The sequence below is a fragment of the Phyllobates terribilis genome, unplaced genomic scaffold (assembly GCF_046119375.1).
Source record: "Phyllobates terribilis strain yellow unplaced genomic scaffold, ASM4611937v1 Scaffold_416__1_contigs__length_1633014, whole genome shotgun sequence".
NCBI classification, from domain to species: domain Eukaryota; kingdom Metazoa; phylum Chordata; class Amphibia; order Anura; family Dendrobatidae; genus Phyllobates; species Phyllobates terribilis.
Window position 1 is genome coordinate 931,202 of NW_027363176.1, and position 14,830 is coordinate 946,031.

At 42.9% G+C, this 14,830-nt stretch overlaps 7 non-coding genes across 7 annotated transcripts; all 7 read right to left on the bottom strand.

Annotated features, from left to right (window-relative positions):
- Window positions 1–3,191: 3,191 nt before the first annotated feature.
- LOC141226853 (U2 spliceosomal RNA) lies at window positions 3,192–3,382 on the bottom strand. Its single transcript, XR_012293972.1, has one exon. It is a non-coding gene; the product is annotated as a U2 spliceosomal RNA (small nuclear RNA).
- A 1,115-nt stretch (window positions 3,383–4,497) lies between these two features.
- Window positions 4,498–4,684, bottom strand: LOC141227214 (U2 spliceosomal RNA). Its single transcript, XR_012294306.1, has one exon. It is a non-coding gene; the product is annotated as a U2 spliceosomal RNA (small nuclear RNA).
- Window positions 4,685–7,537: 2,853 nt separating this feature from the next.
- Window positions 7,538–7,723, bottom strand: LOC141227212 (U2 spliceosomal RNA). The gene has a single exon (XR_012294304.1). It is a non-coding gene; the product is annotated as a U2 spliceosomal RNA (small nuclear RNA).
- A 2,853-nt stretch (window positions 7,724–10,576) lies between these two features.
- On the bottom strand, window positions 10,577–10,767 carry LOC141227628 (U2 spliceosomal RNA). The gene has a single exon (XR_012294615.1). It is a non-coding gene; the product is annotated as a U2 spliceosomal RNA (small nuclear RNA).
- A 1,115-nt stretch (window positions 10,768–11,882) lies between these two features.
- Window positions 11,883–12,073, bottom strand: LOC141227042 (U2 spliceosomal RNA). The gene has a single exon (XR_012294153.1). It is a non-coding gene; the product is annotated as a U2 spliceosomal RNA (small nuclear RNA).
- Window positions 12,074–13,188: 1,115 nt separating this feature from the next.
- Window positions 13,189–13,379, bottom strand: LOC141227629 (U2 spliceosomal RNA). The gene has a single exon (XR_012294616.1). It is a non-coding gene; the product is annotated as a U2 spliceosomal RNA (small nuclear RNA).
- A 1,115-nt stretch (window positions 13,380–14,494) lies between these two features.
- LOC141227215 (U2 spliceosomal RNA) lies at window positions 14,495–14,681 on the bottom strand. The gene has a single exon (XR_012294307.1). It is a non-coding gene; the product is annotated as a U2 spliceosomal RNA (small nuclear RNA).
- Window positions 14,682–14,830: the final 149 nt, after the last annotated feature.

Consider the following 14,830-nt stretch of genomic DNA (forward strand, 5'->3'; position numbering starts at 1 on the left):
TAAAACTTTTTCTGTATTGGCATAAATATTAAAACATCTATATTTCTTCCCATTCCTTTCTACATCCACTCTTAGAATCCTACCAGGGTATATTTCTTCGTAGTTGGTAATCTCCCATTCCCTGGAACATATAAAACCAACCCCATCACTTCTGAATTCATTCCCGCCTGAAAAACATAAATTACCCTTCCATATACCCCGTAAAAAATCATAATTTAACTTCTTTGACAAATTACATTCTTGAAGAAATACAAAATCAAAATTTTCATTATTAAAATAGTCATAAATCACAGTTCTTTTATATAAGTCATTGAAACCCTGAACATTCAGGGAAGCCGCCCTGATCATCTTTTAGTGACTGGCACCGGGCTATCTCCCCCGCCCTCATCGGATTGTAAAGCACTTTCATCGATACTCAGCCCTTCCGACTCTGATGTACTGGAAATGTCAAAATCCTTTTCACAAGCAAATACTTTTACTACACATGGCCCTACACCACGCTCTTTATCATCTACACTTCTTTTCAAAATTTTTGATGAATCCATCCTTTCCTGACCACAGGGTATACTCTGAGATAAAAACTCCCTAGGGGAAGGCCCTATTACAGGCAGGCTTTGACTTTTCACTACCACCACCTTTCCCCCTGCGCCTCCCTTTTTTACTTCACCCCCTTGTTCTTTTATATTACTCTCTTTGCTTGGTGGAGGGACTTTCTGCATTAATTGTCCCACACCCACCAGCACAGACTTCAATTCTTCAATCCTCCGTTCTTCATTCTTCTTTTCTTCTTTCTTCTTTTCTTCTTTCTTCTGCTCTTCCTTCTCCCGACCTTCTTTCTTCTGCTCTTCTCTGTTCTTATCTTCTTCTAACTCCTTCTCCTTCTTCCTTTCTTCCATCTTTCTTTTCTCATCCTCCTCCGACCTCCTCCCTCTCTCTTCTTTCTTTCTCTTCTCTTCTTCCGGTGTTTTCTTCTTCTTTACTTTTCTCACCTCCTCCATTTCCTGCTCATCAGTTCTCTTTTCACTTGCTTCCTCACCATCCTCGGCTTCATTCTGCCGATGTTCTGATGAAGTATCCATCTCCTCCTCGCCTCCTTTCTTCTTATTTGGACATGCATCCTCCTGATGAGCTGAACCGGGACACCTACAACACTTTTTGCACACAATATCCAAATGTCCATATTTACGGCACCCATAACAGTAATTAGGCATACCCGAAAAAAACAGATATCCACGGCTACGATTAACATAGACATTTGGTGGTGGTCTAAGTACCCCACCTTCTTCTTCTGGGTCCTTCTTGAAGGCTACCAGAAAAACCCTTTTTCCATTCCACACTCCGAACCTAGTTTCCCCACGTTTTCTTGGGATAACTTTCTCACAATATGCACTTAGATAGTTTATTACTTCACTATCAGTAACAAATGGACTGAACAAATGTATTGTTAGCAGTTTCATGGAGAACTGAAAGGAGGGAATCACTCTCACTCCAACAAAAAGCTCGTTCTCCCTATTAACTTCATAGAGAGTATAGGCTCTTTCACACTGAGAGTTCCCCATTAAAGTTAAATCATATATCCCTCTCGAAAAAAAGGATTGAAAACAAAAAAGTTCCTCCTTTTCAATCTTCAGAAATTTACAAATCTCTCTGAAGATAAACTCGGAATCCTTTTCCTGCCGATAACCAGGAGCCACCAACAAACGGAGTGTATCCTTCAAAGGATAATCCTCTGAAAAATAGTCATTGGAATTGTTCTCCCGATTTTCCCTCCTACCTCCAAATGGCCTCTTCGATTCCATATTCTTTTCCTCCTTCTTTTTCCACAGATGATCAGGAAAAAAAACGACACAGCAGATCGCAGCTCCACCCGGATTTCAATCCTCTTCGTCCTACCGACCTCCACACCACGAAAAAGAACCGTCCTCCAGGAAGAAAAGGCAAATCTAGACTTTGCTCCACACCCAATAGCAGCAGCTGGACCAAGATCCAGAAGGCCGAGTGCAAAGATCCACCTAGATCACCTTGGCCAAATGACGCAACCCACTACAGATCGCAGCCAAAAGGCCGAGAAGCGATAACCAGAATTGGTTTCAAACTACGGAGCCACCCAAGGATCCTGAAAAGTCCATTTGTGGAGATGAGCTCCTGGACTCCCGTTAAGAAGACATGTTGTCAACCTCTAGATCCCTTACATGCCTGCACTTTTCGGCTTGCTGCTGCTGCAATCCACGCGTTTTAGATCTGCATAACTCCACCTCTTTAAACACAGCACCTTCACCCCCTGCTGTTCCCACCCGCCTCAACACCGTTGGAAGGGAGGAGAACCAATTAAGGCGGGGGGTGGGGTGGAACGAGCAGCTGTCTACCCTTAGCAGGAGGGCTCCTGATTACATACCTCTCCTGCTGCTGCTGCTGCTGGCTGTCCAGCAGCAGACTGAAGGTGGCTGCTGCTGTGCACAGGTATATAAAGGCTCAGAGCCTATTATGACACGCGCAGCCAGCGTTCCATTGCCACATTCCATCTACTGCAGGCAGGATACCTGGCTGGCTGAATGTCGCTGAGAAGCTCACAGAGACCGCCATAAGCAACAGTTTAACAGAATGCCACAGACTAATCAACCAAACTTTTTGGGTTGGGTTCTCTTTTATAGTCTGCAGGCATTAAATGAAAGAAGTCAGTGTTCCAGCAGAAGGAGACAACGTTTCAGAAAAGGCATTGTAGCAAACCAAAAAAGAAATTTTAAGCGCAGCAGAGTAACCAGCGCACATACCTGTTAGCTCAGGTGAGTTTAAAAGGCTTCTGTTGATAACAAGGGCATTTGCTAAATAGATGGTGTGTGTGCAACAATATACTGAAAGGTCAATTATATTGTGCAGCTTATCTCACCACCTGTAGTTATTTAGGTGAAAGCTCCAAAATGCTTGCCTAATATGTCTGTTTATCCAAAAGGAAGTAAAAAGGGAGAGCTAGAAAGATAGCATTGCATCACATTACATGGCAATGCAATGCACAGTTGCTGAAGTTGAACCAAAATGAGCTTGTAATCTGGCTTCTGCAACTTTGAACATGAAAAATCCAATGAGGAGAAGAAAAGCAAAGCCAAAGAGTCCATCCCAAAATCCGACAAACAAGCAAAATGAACAAAAAACATTGAATTCAATTCTTTCTGATTTTAGAAACTGCATTAAAGAAGGGGTGCACCGGTCCTGGAGATACTGCAATACCAGGTCAATGCGTGGAGTTGACAGAGCAAGCTCTTTTTCCATCTCCCTGTTCTAAAAATCCATTTAATATATGGTCCCCAGATAGGGGACGTATCAGATATTAAACTGATAAGAACAGATACTACACTTGATCTTAGCCAAAAGGCCGAGAAGCGATAACCAGAATTGGTTTCAAACTACGGAGCCACCCAAGGATCCTGAAAAGTCCATTTGTGGAGATGAGCTCCTGGACTCCCGTTAAGAAGACATGTTGTCAACCTCTAGATCCCTTACATGCCTGCACTTTTCGGCTTGCTGCTGCTGCAATCCACACGTTTTAGATCTGCATAACTCCACCTCTTTAAACACAGCACCTTCACCCCCTGCTGTTCCCACCCGCCTCAACACCGTTGGAAGGGAGGAGAACCAATTAAGGCGGGGGGTGGGGTGGAACGAGCAGCTGTCTACCCTTAGCAGGAGGGCTCCTGATTACATACCTCTCCTGCTGCTGCTGCTGCTGGCTGTCCAGCAGCAGACTGAAGGTGGCTGCTGCTGTGCACAGGTATATAAAGGCTCAGAGCCTATTATGACACGCGCAGCCAGCGTTCCATTGCCACATTCCATCTACTGCAGGCAGGATACCTGGCTGGCTGAATGTCGCTGAGAAGCTCACAGAGACCGCCATAAGCAACAGTTTAACAGAATGCCACAGACTAATCAACCAAACTTTTTGGGTTGGGTTCTCTTTTATAGTCTGCAGGCATTAAATGAAAGAAGTCAGTGTTCCAGCAGAAGGAGACAACGTTTCAGAAAAGGCATTGTAGCAAACCAAAAAAGAAATTTTAAGCGCAGCAGAGTAACCAGCGCACATACCTGTTAGCTCAGGTGAGTTTAAAAGGCTGCTGTTGATAACAAGGGCATTTGCTAAATAGATGGTGTGTGTGCAACAATATACTGAAAGGTCAATTATATTGTGCAGCTTATCTCACCACCTGTAGTTATTTAGGTGAAAGCTCCAAAATGCTTGCCTAATATGTCTGTTTATCCAAAAGGAAGTAAAAAGGGAGAGCTAGAAAGATAGCATTGCATCACATTACATGGCAATGCAATGCACAGTTGCTGAAGTTGAACCAAAATGAGCTTGTAATCTGGCTTCTGCAACTTTGAACATGAAAAATCCAATGAGGAGAAGAAAAGCAAAGCCAAAGAGTCCATCCCAAAATCCGACAAACAAGCAAAATGAACAAAAAACATTGAATTCAATTCTTTCTGATTTTAGAAACTGCATTAAAGAAGGGGTGCACCGGTCCTGGAGATACTGCAATACCAGGTCAATGCGTGGAGTGGACAGAGCAAGCTCTTTTTCCATCTCCCTGTTCTAAAAATCCATTTAATATATGGTCCCCAGATAGGGGACGTATCAGATATTAAACTGATAAGAACAGATTTTTTTTTTTTTTTTTTTTTTTTTAGAACCTATTCAGGTTAAAATTAAAGTCCACTCCACAGTCCTCTTCTCCCCAAAGGGAGACAAGACGTGGACTCCAACTTAAATCATCATCAGGTTTTGGTACTTTTAATGTCAGAAAAAAAAATTACAAAAATACAACAATACTTACAAAGAAAGAAATGTTTCAGAACCTGAATGGATACCAAAAAAATAAAAATTAAATTATAACTGTATTAACAACAGTAATAACATCAAGTAAAATACTTGTAACCATTATCAAAAGCATGAACCCCAACCCAACTCAGAACCTTAAGGGACAAATCTTCAAACCTTGATGCTGAAAAAACTTGTTTCGATACACCATCTGGTATTCTATATTTCACACAAAAAACATTTTTATCTCTTATTAGTTCTTTCCTAACATTCTCTATAAGATAGTCCAAACGTTTCTCATCATACAACTTACGGTACAACCGGTTAAAATATTCTGCATTCTTTATAAACATAGGTTGTTGAAAAACAACTATATTTTCTTCCATTGCCACCTCCACTTCCTGTTCCTTTCTCTTTTCTTGCTTTTTAACCTTACCACGGCCAGTTCCCTGACTTACACCTCCCATTTCACTCTCTACCCTATCCCCCCAATCTACTCTTGTTTTCTCCATCTCCCTCTGCACTCCTACAGGTTTGCTTTCTTTTCCCTTTACCACCAACACCTTTTCTACACTTTCCTCCTTTCTCTCTACCAAAACCTTTTTAACCACTACCTCCTTCTCTTTATTTCTTTTCCTCTTTGGGCAATTCTTAAAAACATGCGTATCTTCCTGACACAAGTTGCACTTCCTCCGATCTTTACAATCCTTTGACTCATGATCACCTTTTTTGCAAAAACCACATACACCACCCGAACAATTTTCCTTTCCATGCCCGTATTGACGACAAACTCGACAAAAAGTGGGTATACCTCTGAAAAAAATATCACCATTTATATTACCCAACTTAAACCTAGCTGGGGGAAGCAACACAGTCCCCTGCTCATCTTCTTTGAAACGGACCAAAAATTTCCACTTCGAAGTCCAAAAACCAAATTCATTATAAATCTTCCCTTTTGGTGTTACTGACAAACAAAAAAACTCCAAAAATGTAAGAACATCCTCTTCGTCCACCAATGGAGAGTACATTTTAACAATGATCCATTTATCTCTAACAGGGAAGTGTGGCATTACACTTATCCCCTCCATTCTTTTATCCTGGCTTGCAGTCATTTTCCTTAGATATCCTTCAAAAAAAACTTTGTCAACAAAAACTATATCATAAACACCCCTCCTGGGGTAGTCCATTATCGCCAACACTTCTTCTGTCTTCAAACCAAAAAGATCCACAAGAACTTGACTCATCACATACCTAAAATCCTTTTGATCTCGAAAGTTCTCCTGAACAACCAAACGAATAGAATTCTGCACCTTAGCGAATTCAGGCACATGATCTTCCTCTCCTTCATGTGATGCTGCAGACATCTTCTTCACAAACAGGTTCTCCTCTTCTCAATAGAAACCTTCAACACCGAAGTGCCAGGTAGATGATCGCCTCCCGTTGCCCGGGGACTAATCCGACTCCCTAATAGCAGCAGGGAGGTGAAGCCCTGCTGAAAAACAGAGCGATCCCCCCAGGCCAAGGAGCCGGGTACCCCGAGCACCTCTCAGCCAAGACCAAGGCAGCAGCCGCTAGATCACTGCACTTGATCTTAGCCAAAAGGCCGAGAAGCGATAACCAGAATTGGTTTCAAACTACGGAGCCACCCAAGGATCCTGAAAAGTCCATTTGTGGAGATGAGCTCCTGGACTCCCGTTAAGAAGACATGTTGTCAACCTCTAGATCCCTTACATGCCTGCACTTTTCGGCTTGCTGCTGCTGCAATCCACGCGTTTTAGATCTGCATAACTCCACCTCTTTAAACACAGCACCTTCACCCCCTGCTGTTCCCACCCGCCTCAACACCGTTGGAAGGGAGGAGAACCAATTAAGGCGGGGGGTGAGGTGGAACGAGCAGCTGTCTACCCTTAGCAGGAGGGCTCCTGATTACATACCTCTCCTGCTGCTGCTGCTGCTGGCTGTCCAGCAGCAGACTGAAGGTGGCTGCTGCTGTGCACAGGTATATAAAGGCTCAGAGCCTATTATGACACGCGCAGCCAGCGTTCCATTGCCACATTCCATCTACTGCAGGCAGGATACCTGGCTGGCTGAATGTCGCTGAGAAGCTCACAGAGACCGCCATAAGCAACAGTTTAACAGAATGCCACAGACTAATCAACCAAACTTTTTGGGTTGGGTTCTCTTTTATAGTCTGCAGGCATTAAATGAAAGAAGTCAGTGTTCCAGCAGAAGGAGACAACGTTTCAGAAAAGGCATTGTAGCAAACCAAAAAAGAAATTTTAAGCGCAGCAGAGTAACCAGCGCACATACCTGTTAGCTCAGGTGAGTTTAAAAGGCTGCTGTTGATAACAAGGGCATTTGCTAAATAGATGGTGTGTGTGCAACAATATACTGAAAGGTCAATTATATTGTGCAGCTTATCTCACCACCTGTAGTTATTTAGGTGAAAGCTCCAAAATGCTTGCCTAATATGTCTGTTTATCCAAAAGGAAGTAAAAAGGGAGAGCTAGAAAGATAGCATTGCATCACATTACATGGCAATGCAATGCACAGTTGCTGAAGTTGAACCAAAATGAGCTTGTAATCTGGCTTCTGCAACTTTGAACATGAAAAATCCAATGAGGAGAAGAAAAGCAAAGCCAAAGAGTCCATCCCAAAATCCGACAAACAAGCAAAATGAACAAAAAACATTGAATTCAATTCTTTCTGATTTTAGAAACTGCATTAAAGAAGGGGTGCACCGGTCCTGGAGATACTGCAATACCAGGTCAATGCGTGGAGTGGACAGAGCAAGCTCTTTTTCCATCTCCCTGTTCTAAAAATCCATTTAATATATGGTCCCCAGATAGGGGACGTATCAGATATTAAACTGATAAGAACAGATTTTTTTTTTTTTTTTTTTTTTTTAGAACCTATTCAGGTTAAAATTAAAGTCCACTCCACAGTCCTCTTCTCCCCAAAGGGAGACAAGACGTGGACTCCAACTTAAATCATCATCAGGTTTTGGTACTTTTAATGTCAGAAAAAAAAATTACAAAAATACAACAATACTTACAAAGAAAGAAATGTTTCAGAACCTGAATGGATACCAAAAAAATAAAAATTAAATTATAACTGTATTAACAACAGTAATAACATCAAGTAAAATACTTGTAACCATTATCAAAAGCATGAACCCCAACCCAACTCAGAACCTTAAGGGACAAATCTTCAAACCTTGATGCTGAAAAAACTTGTTTCGATACACCATCTGGTATTCTATATTTCACACAAAAAACATTTTTATCTCTTATTAGTTCTTTCCTAACATTCTCTATAAGATAGTCCAAACGTTTCTCATCATACAACTTACGGTACAACCGGTTAAAATATTCTGCATTCTTTATAAACATAGGTTGTTGAAAAACAACTATATTTTCTTCCATTGCCACCTCCACTTCCTGTTCCTTTCTCTTTTCTTGCTTTTTAACCTTACCACGGCCAGTTCCCTGACTTACACCTCCCATTTCACTCTCTACCCTATCCCCCCAATCTACTCTTGTTTTCTCCATCTCCCTCTGCACTCCTACAGGTTTGCTTTCTTTTCCCTTTACCACCAACACCTTTTCTACACTTTCCTCCTTTCTCTCTACCAAAACCTTTTTAACCACTACCTCCTTCTCTTTATTTCTTTTCCTCTTTCGGCAATTCTTAAAAACATGCGTATCTTCCTGACACAAGTTGCACTTCCTCCGATCTTTACAATCCTTTGACTCATGATCACCTTTTTTGCAAAAACCACATACACCACCCGAACAATTTTCCTTTCCATGCCCGTATTGACGACAAACTCGAGAAAAAGTGGGTATACCTCTGAAAAAAATATCACCATTTATATTACCCAACTTAAACCTAGCTGGGGGAAGCAACACAGTCCCCTGCTCATCTTCTTTGAAACGGACCAAAAATTTCCACTTCGAAGTCCAAAAACCAAATTCATTATAAATCTTCCCTTTTGGTGTTACTGTCAAACAAAAAAACTCCAAAAATGTAAGAACATCCTCTTCGTCCACCAATGGAGAGTACATTTTAACAATGATCCATTTATCTCTAACGGGGAAGTGTGGCATTACACTTATCCCCTCCATTCTTTTATCCTGGCTTGCAGTCATTTTCCTTAGATATCCTTCAAAAAAAACTTTGTCAACAAAAACTATATCATAAACACCCCTCCTGGGGTAGTCCATTATCGCCAACACTTCTTCTGTCTTCAAACCAAAAAGATCCACAAGAACTTGACTCATCACATACCTAAAATCCTTTTGATCTCGAAAGTTCTCCTGAACAACCAAACGAATAGAATTCTGCACCTTAGCGAATTCAGGCACATGATCTTCCTCTCCTTCATGTGATGCTGCAGACATCTTCTTCACAAACAGGTTCTCCTCTTCTCAATAGAAACCTTCAACACCGAAGTGCCAGGTAGATGATCGCCTCCCGTTGCCCGGGGACTAATCCGACTCCCTAATAGCAGCAGGGAGGTGAAGCCCTGCTGAAAAACAGAGCGATCCCCCCAGGCCAAGGAGCCGGGTACCCCGAGCACCTCTCAGCCAAGACCAAGGCAGCAGCCGCTAGATCACTGCACTTGATCTTAGCCAAAAGGCCGAGAAGCGATAACCAGAATTGGTTTCAAACTACGGAGCCACCCAAGGATCCTGAAAAGTCCATTTGTGGAGATGAGCTCCTGGACTCCCGTTAAGAAGACATGTTGTCAACCTCTAGATCCCTTACATGCCTGCACTTTTCGGCTTGCTGCTGCTGCAATCCACGCGTTTTAGATCTGCATAACTCCACCTCTTTAAACACAGCACCTTCACCCCCTGCTGTTCCCACCCGCCTCAACACCGTTGGAAGGGAGGAGAACCAATTAAGGCGGGGGGTGGGGTGGAACGAGCAGCTGTCTACCCTTAGCAGGAGGGCTCCTGATTACATACCTCTCCTGCTGCTGCTGCTGCTGGCTGTCCAGCAGCAGACTGAAGGTGGCTGCTGCTGTGCACAGGTATATAAAGGCTCAGAGCCTATTATGACACGCGCAGCCAGCGTTCCATTGCCACATTCCATCTACTGCAGGCAGGATACCTGGCTGGCTGAATGTCGCTGAGAAGCTCACAGAGACCGCCATAAGCAACAGTTTAACAGAATGCCACAGACTAATCAACCAAACTTTTTGGGTTGGGTTCTCTTTTATAGTCTGCAGGCATTAAATGAAAGAAGTCAGTGTTCCAGCAGAAGGAGACAACGTTTCAGAAAAGGCATTGTAGCAAACCAAAAAAGAAATTTTAAGCGCAGCAGAGTAACCAGCGCACATACCTGTTAGCTCAGGTGAGTTTAAAAGGCTGCTGTTGATAACAAGGGCATTTGCTAAATAGATGGTGTGTGTGCAACAATATACTGAAAGGTCAATTATATTGTGCAGCTTATCTCACCACCTGTAGTTATTTAGGTGAAAGCTCCAAAATGCTTGCCTAATATGTCTGTTTATCCAAAAGGAAGTAAAAAGGGAGAGCTAGAAAGATAGCATTGCATCATATTACATGGCAATGCAATGCACAGTTGCTGAAGTTGAACCAAAATGAGCTTGTAATCTGGCTTCTGCAACTTTGAACATGAAAAATCCAATGAGGAGAAGAAAAGCAAAGCCAAAGAGTCCATCCCAAAATCCGACAAACAAGCAAAATGAACAAAAAACATTGAATTCAATTCTTTCTGATTTTAGAAACTGCATTAAAGAAGGGGTGCACCGGTCCTGGAGATACTGCAATACCAGGTCAATGCGTGGAGTGGACAGAGCAAGCTCTTTTTCCATCTCCCTGTTCTAAAAATCCATTTAATATATGGTCCCCAGATAGGGGACGTATCAGATATTAAACTGATAAGAACAGATACTACACTTGATCTTAGCCAAAAGGCCGAGAAGCGATAACCAGAATTGGTTTCAAACTACGGAGCCACCCAAGGATCCTGAAAAGTCCATTTGTGGAGATGAGCTCCTGGACTCCCGTTAAGAAGACATGTTGTCAACCTCTAGATCCCTTACATGCCTGCACTTTTCGGCTTGCTGCTGCTGCAATCCACGCGTTTTAGATCTGCATAACTCCACCTCTTTAAACACAGCACCTTCACCCCCTGCTGCTCCCACCCGCCTCAACACCGTTGGAAGGGAGGAGAACCAATTAAGGCGGGGGGTGGGGTGGAACGAGCAGCTGTCTACCCTTAGCAGGAGGGCTCCTGATTACATACCTCTCCTGCTGCTGCTGCTGCTGGCTGTCCAGCAGCAGACTGAAGGTGGCTGCTGCTGTGCACAGGTATATAAAGGCTCAGAGCCTATTATGACACGCGCAGCCAGCGTTCCATTGCCACATTCCATCTACTGCAGGCAGGATACCTGGCTGGCTGAATGTCGCTGAGAAGCTCACAGAGACCGCCATAAGCAACAGTTTAACAGAATGCCACAGACTAATCAACCAAACTTTTTGGGTTGGGTTCTCTTTTATAGTCTGCAGGCATTAAATGAAAGAAGTCAGTGTTCCAGCAGAAGGAGACAACGTTTCAGAAAAGGCATTGTAGCAAACCAAAAAAGAAATTTTAAGCGCAGCAGAGTAACCAGCGCACATACCTGTTAGCTCAGGTGAGTTTAAAAGGCTGCTGTTGATAACAAGGGCATTTGCTAAATAGATGGTGTGTGTGCAACAATATACTGAAAGGTCAATTATATTGTGCAGCTTATCTCACCACCTGTAGTTATTTAGGTGAAAGCTCCAAAATGCTTGCCTAATATGTCTGTTTATCCAAAAGGAAGTAAAAAGGGAGAGCTAGAAAGATAGCATTGCATCACATTACATAGCAATGCAATGCACAGTTGCTGAAGTTGAACCAAAATGAGCTTGTAATCTGGCTTCTGCAACTTTGAACATGAAAAATCCAATGAGGAGAAGAAAAGCAAAGCCAAAGAGTCCATCCCAAAATCTGACAAACAAGCAAAATGAACAAAAAACATTGAATTCAATTCTTTCTGATTTTAGAAACTGCATTAAAGAAGGGGTGCACCGGTCCTGGAGATACTGCAATACCAGGTCAATGCGTGGAGTGGACAGAGCAAGCTCTTTTTCCATCTCCCTGTTCTAAAAATCCATTTAATATATGGTCCTCAGATAGGGGACGTATCAGATATTAAACTGATAAGAACAGATACTACACTTGATCTTAGCCAAAAGGCCGAGAAGCGATAACCAGAATTGGTTTCAAACTACGGAGCCACCCAAGGATCCTGAAAAGTCCATTTGTGGAGATGAGCTCCTGGACTCCCGTTAAGAAGACATGTTGTCAACCTCTAGATCCCTTACATGCCTGCACTTTTCGGCTTGCTGCTGCTGCAATCCACGCGTTTTAGATCTGCATAACTCCACCTCTTTAAACACAGCACCTTCACCCCCTGCTGTTCCCACCCGCCTCAACACCGTTGGAAGGGAGGAGAACCAATTAAGGCGGGGGGTGGGGTGGAACGAGCAGCTGTCTACCCTTAGCAGGAGGGCTCCTGATTACATACCTCTCCTGCTGCTGCTGCTGCTGGCTGTCCAGCAGCAGACTGAAGGTGGCTGCTGCTGTGCACAGGTATATAAAGGCTCAGAGCCTATTATGACACGCGCAGCCAGCGTTCCATTGCCACATTCCATCTACTGCAGGAAGGATACCTGGCTGGCTGAATGTCGCTGAGAAGCTCACAGAGACCGCCATAAGCAACAGTTTAACAGAATGCCACAGACTAATCAACCAAACTTTTTGGGTTGGGTTCTCTTTTATAGTCTGCAGGCATTAAATGAAAGAAGTCAGTGTTCCAGCAGAAGGAGACAACGTTTCAGAAAAGGCATTGTAGCAAACCAAAAAAGAAATTTTAAGCGCAGCAGAGTAACCAGCGCACATACCTGTTAGCTCAGGTGAGTTTAAAAGGCTGCTGTTGATAACAAGGGCATTTGCTAAATAGATGGTGTGTGTGCAACAATATACTGAAAGGTCAATTATATTGTGCAGCTTATCTCACCACCTGTAGTTATTTAGGTGAAAGCTCCAAAATGCTTGCCTAATATGTCTGTTTATCCAAAAGGAAGTAAAAAGGGAGAGCTAGAAAGATAGCATTGCATCACATTACATGGCAATGCAATGCACAGTTGCTGAAGTTGAACCAAAATGAGCTTGTAATCTGGCTTCTGCAACTTTGAACATGAAAAATCCAATGAGGAGAAGAAAAGCAAAGCCAAAGAGTCCATCCCAAAATCCGACAAACAAGCAAAATGAACAAAAAACATTGAATTCAATTCTTTCTGATTTTAGAAACTGCATTAAAGAAGGGGTGCACCGGTCCTGGAGATACTGCAATACCAGGTCAATGCGTGGAGTGGACAGAGCAAGCTCTTTTTCCATCTCCCTGTTCTAAAAATCCATTTAATATATGGTCCCCAGATAGGGGACGTATCAGATATTAAACTGATAAGAACAGATACTACACTTGATCTTAGCCAAAAGGCCGAGAAGCGATAACCAGAATTGGTTTCAAACTACGGAGCCACCCAAGGATCCTGAAAAGTCCATTTGTGGAGATGAGCTCCTGGACTCCCGTTAAGAAGACATGTTGTCAACCTCTAGATCCCTTACATGCCTGCACTTTTCGGCTTGCTGCTGCTGCAATCCACACGTTTTAGATCTGCATAACTCCACCTCTTTAAACACAGCACCTTCACCCCCTGCTGTTCCCACCCGCCTCAACACCGTTGGAAGGGAGGAGAACCAATTAAGGCGGGGGGTGGGGTGGAACGAGCAGCTGTCTACCCTTAGCAGGAGGGCTCCTGATTACATACCTCTCCTGCTGCTGCTGCTGCTGGCTGTCCAGCAGCAGACTGAAGGTGGCTGCTGCTGTGCACAGGTATATAAAGGCTCAGAGCCTATTATGACACGCGCAGCCAGCGTTCCATTGCCACATTCCATCTACTGCAGGCAGGATACCTGGCTGGCTGAATGTCGCTGAGAAGCTCACAGAGACCGCCATAAGCAACAGTTTAACAGAATGCCACAGACTAATCAACCAAACTTTTTGGGTTGGGTTCTCTTTTATAGTCTGCAGGCATTAAATGAAAGAAGTCAGTGTTCCAGCAGAAGGAGACAACGTTTCAGAAAAGGCATTGTAGCAAACCAAAAAAGAAATTTTAAGCGCAGCAGAGTAACCAGCGCACATACCTGTTAGCTCAGGTGAGTTTAAAAGGCTGCTGTTGATAACAAGGGCATTTGCTAAATAGATGGTGTGTGTGCAACAATATACTGAAAGGTCAATTATATTGTGCAGCTTATCTCACCACCTGTAGTTATTTAGGTGAAAGCTCCAAAATGCTTGCCTAATATGTCTGTTTATCCAAAAGGAAGTAAAAAGGGAGAGCTAGAAAGATAGCATTGCATCACATTACATGGCAATGCAATGCACAGTTGCTGAAGTTGAACCAAAATGAGCTTGTAATCTGGCTTCTGCAACTTTGAACATGAAAAATCCAATGAGGAGAAGAAAAGCAAAGCCAAAGAGTCCATCCCAAAATCCGACAAACAAGCAAAATGAACAAAAAACATTGAATTCAATTCTTTCTGATTTTAGAAACTGCATTAAAGAAGGGGTGCACCGGTCCTGGAGATACTGCAATACCAGGTCAATGCGTGGAGTGGACAGAGCAAGCTCTTTTTCCATCTCCCTGTTCTAAAAATCCATTTAATATATGGTCCCCAGATAGGGGACGTATCAGATATTAAACTGATAAGAACAGATTTTTTTTTTTTTTTTTTTTTTTTTAGAACCTATTCAGGTTAAAATTAAAGTCCACTCCACAGTCCTCTTCTCCCCAAAGGGAGACAAGACGTGGACTCCAACTTAAATCATCATCAGGTTTTGGTACTTTTAATGTCAGAAAAAAAAATTACAAAAATACAACAATACTTACAAAGAAAGAA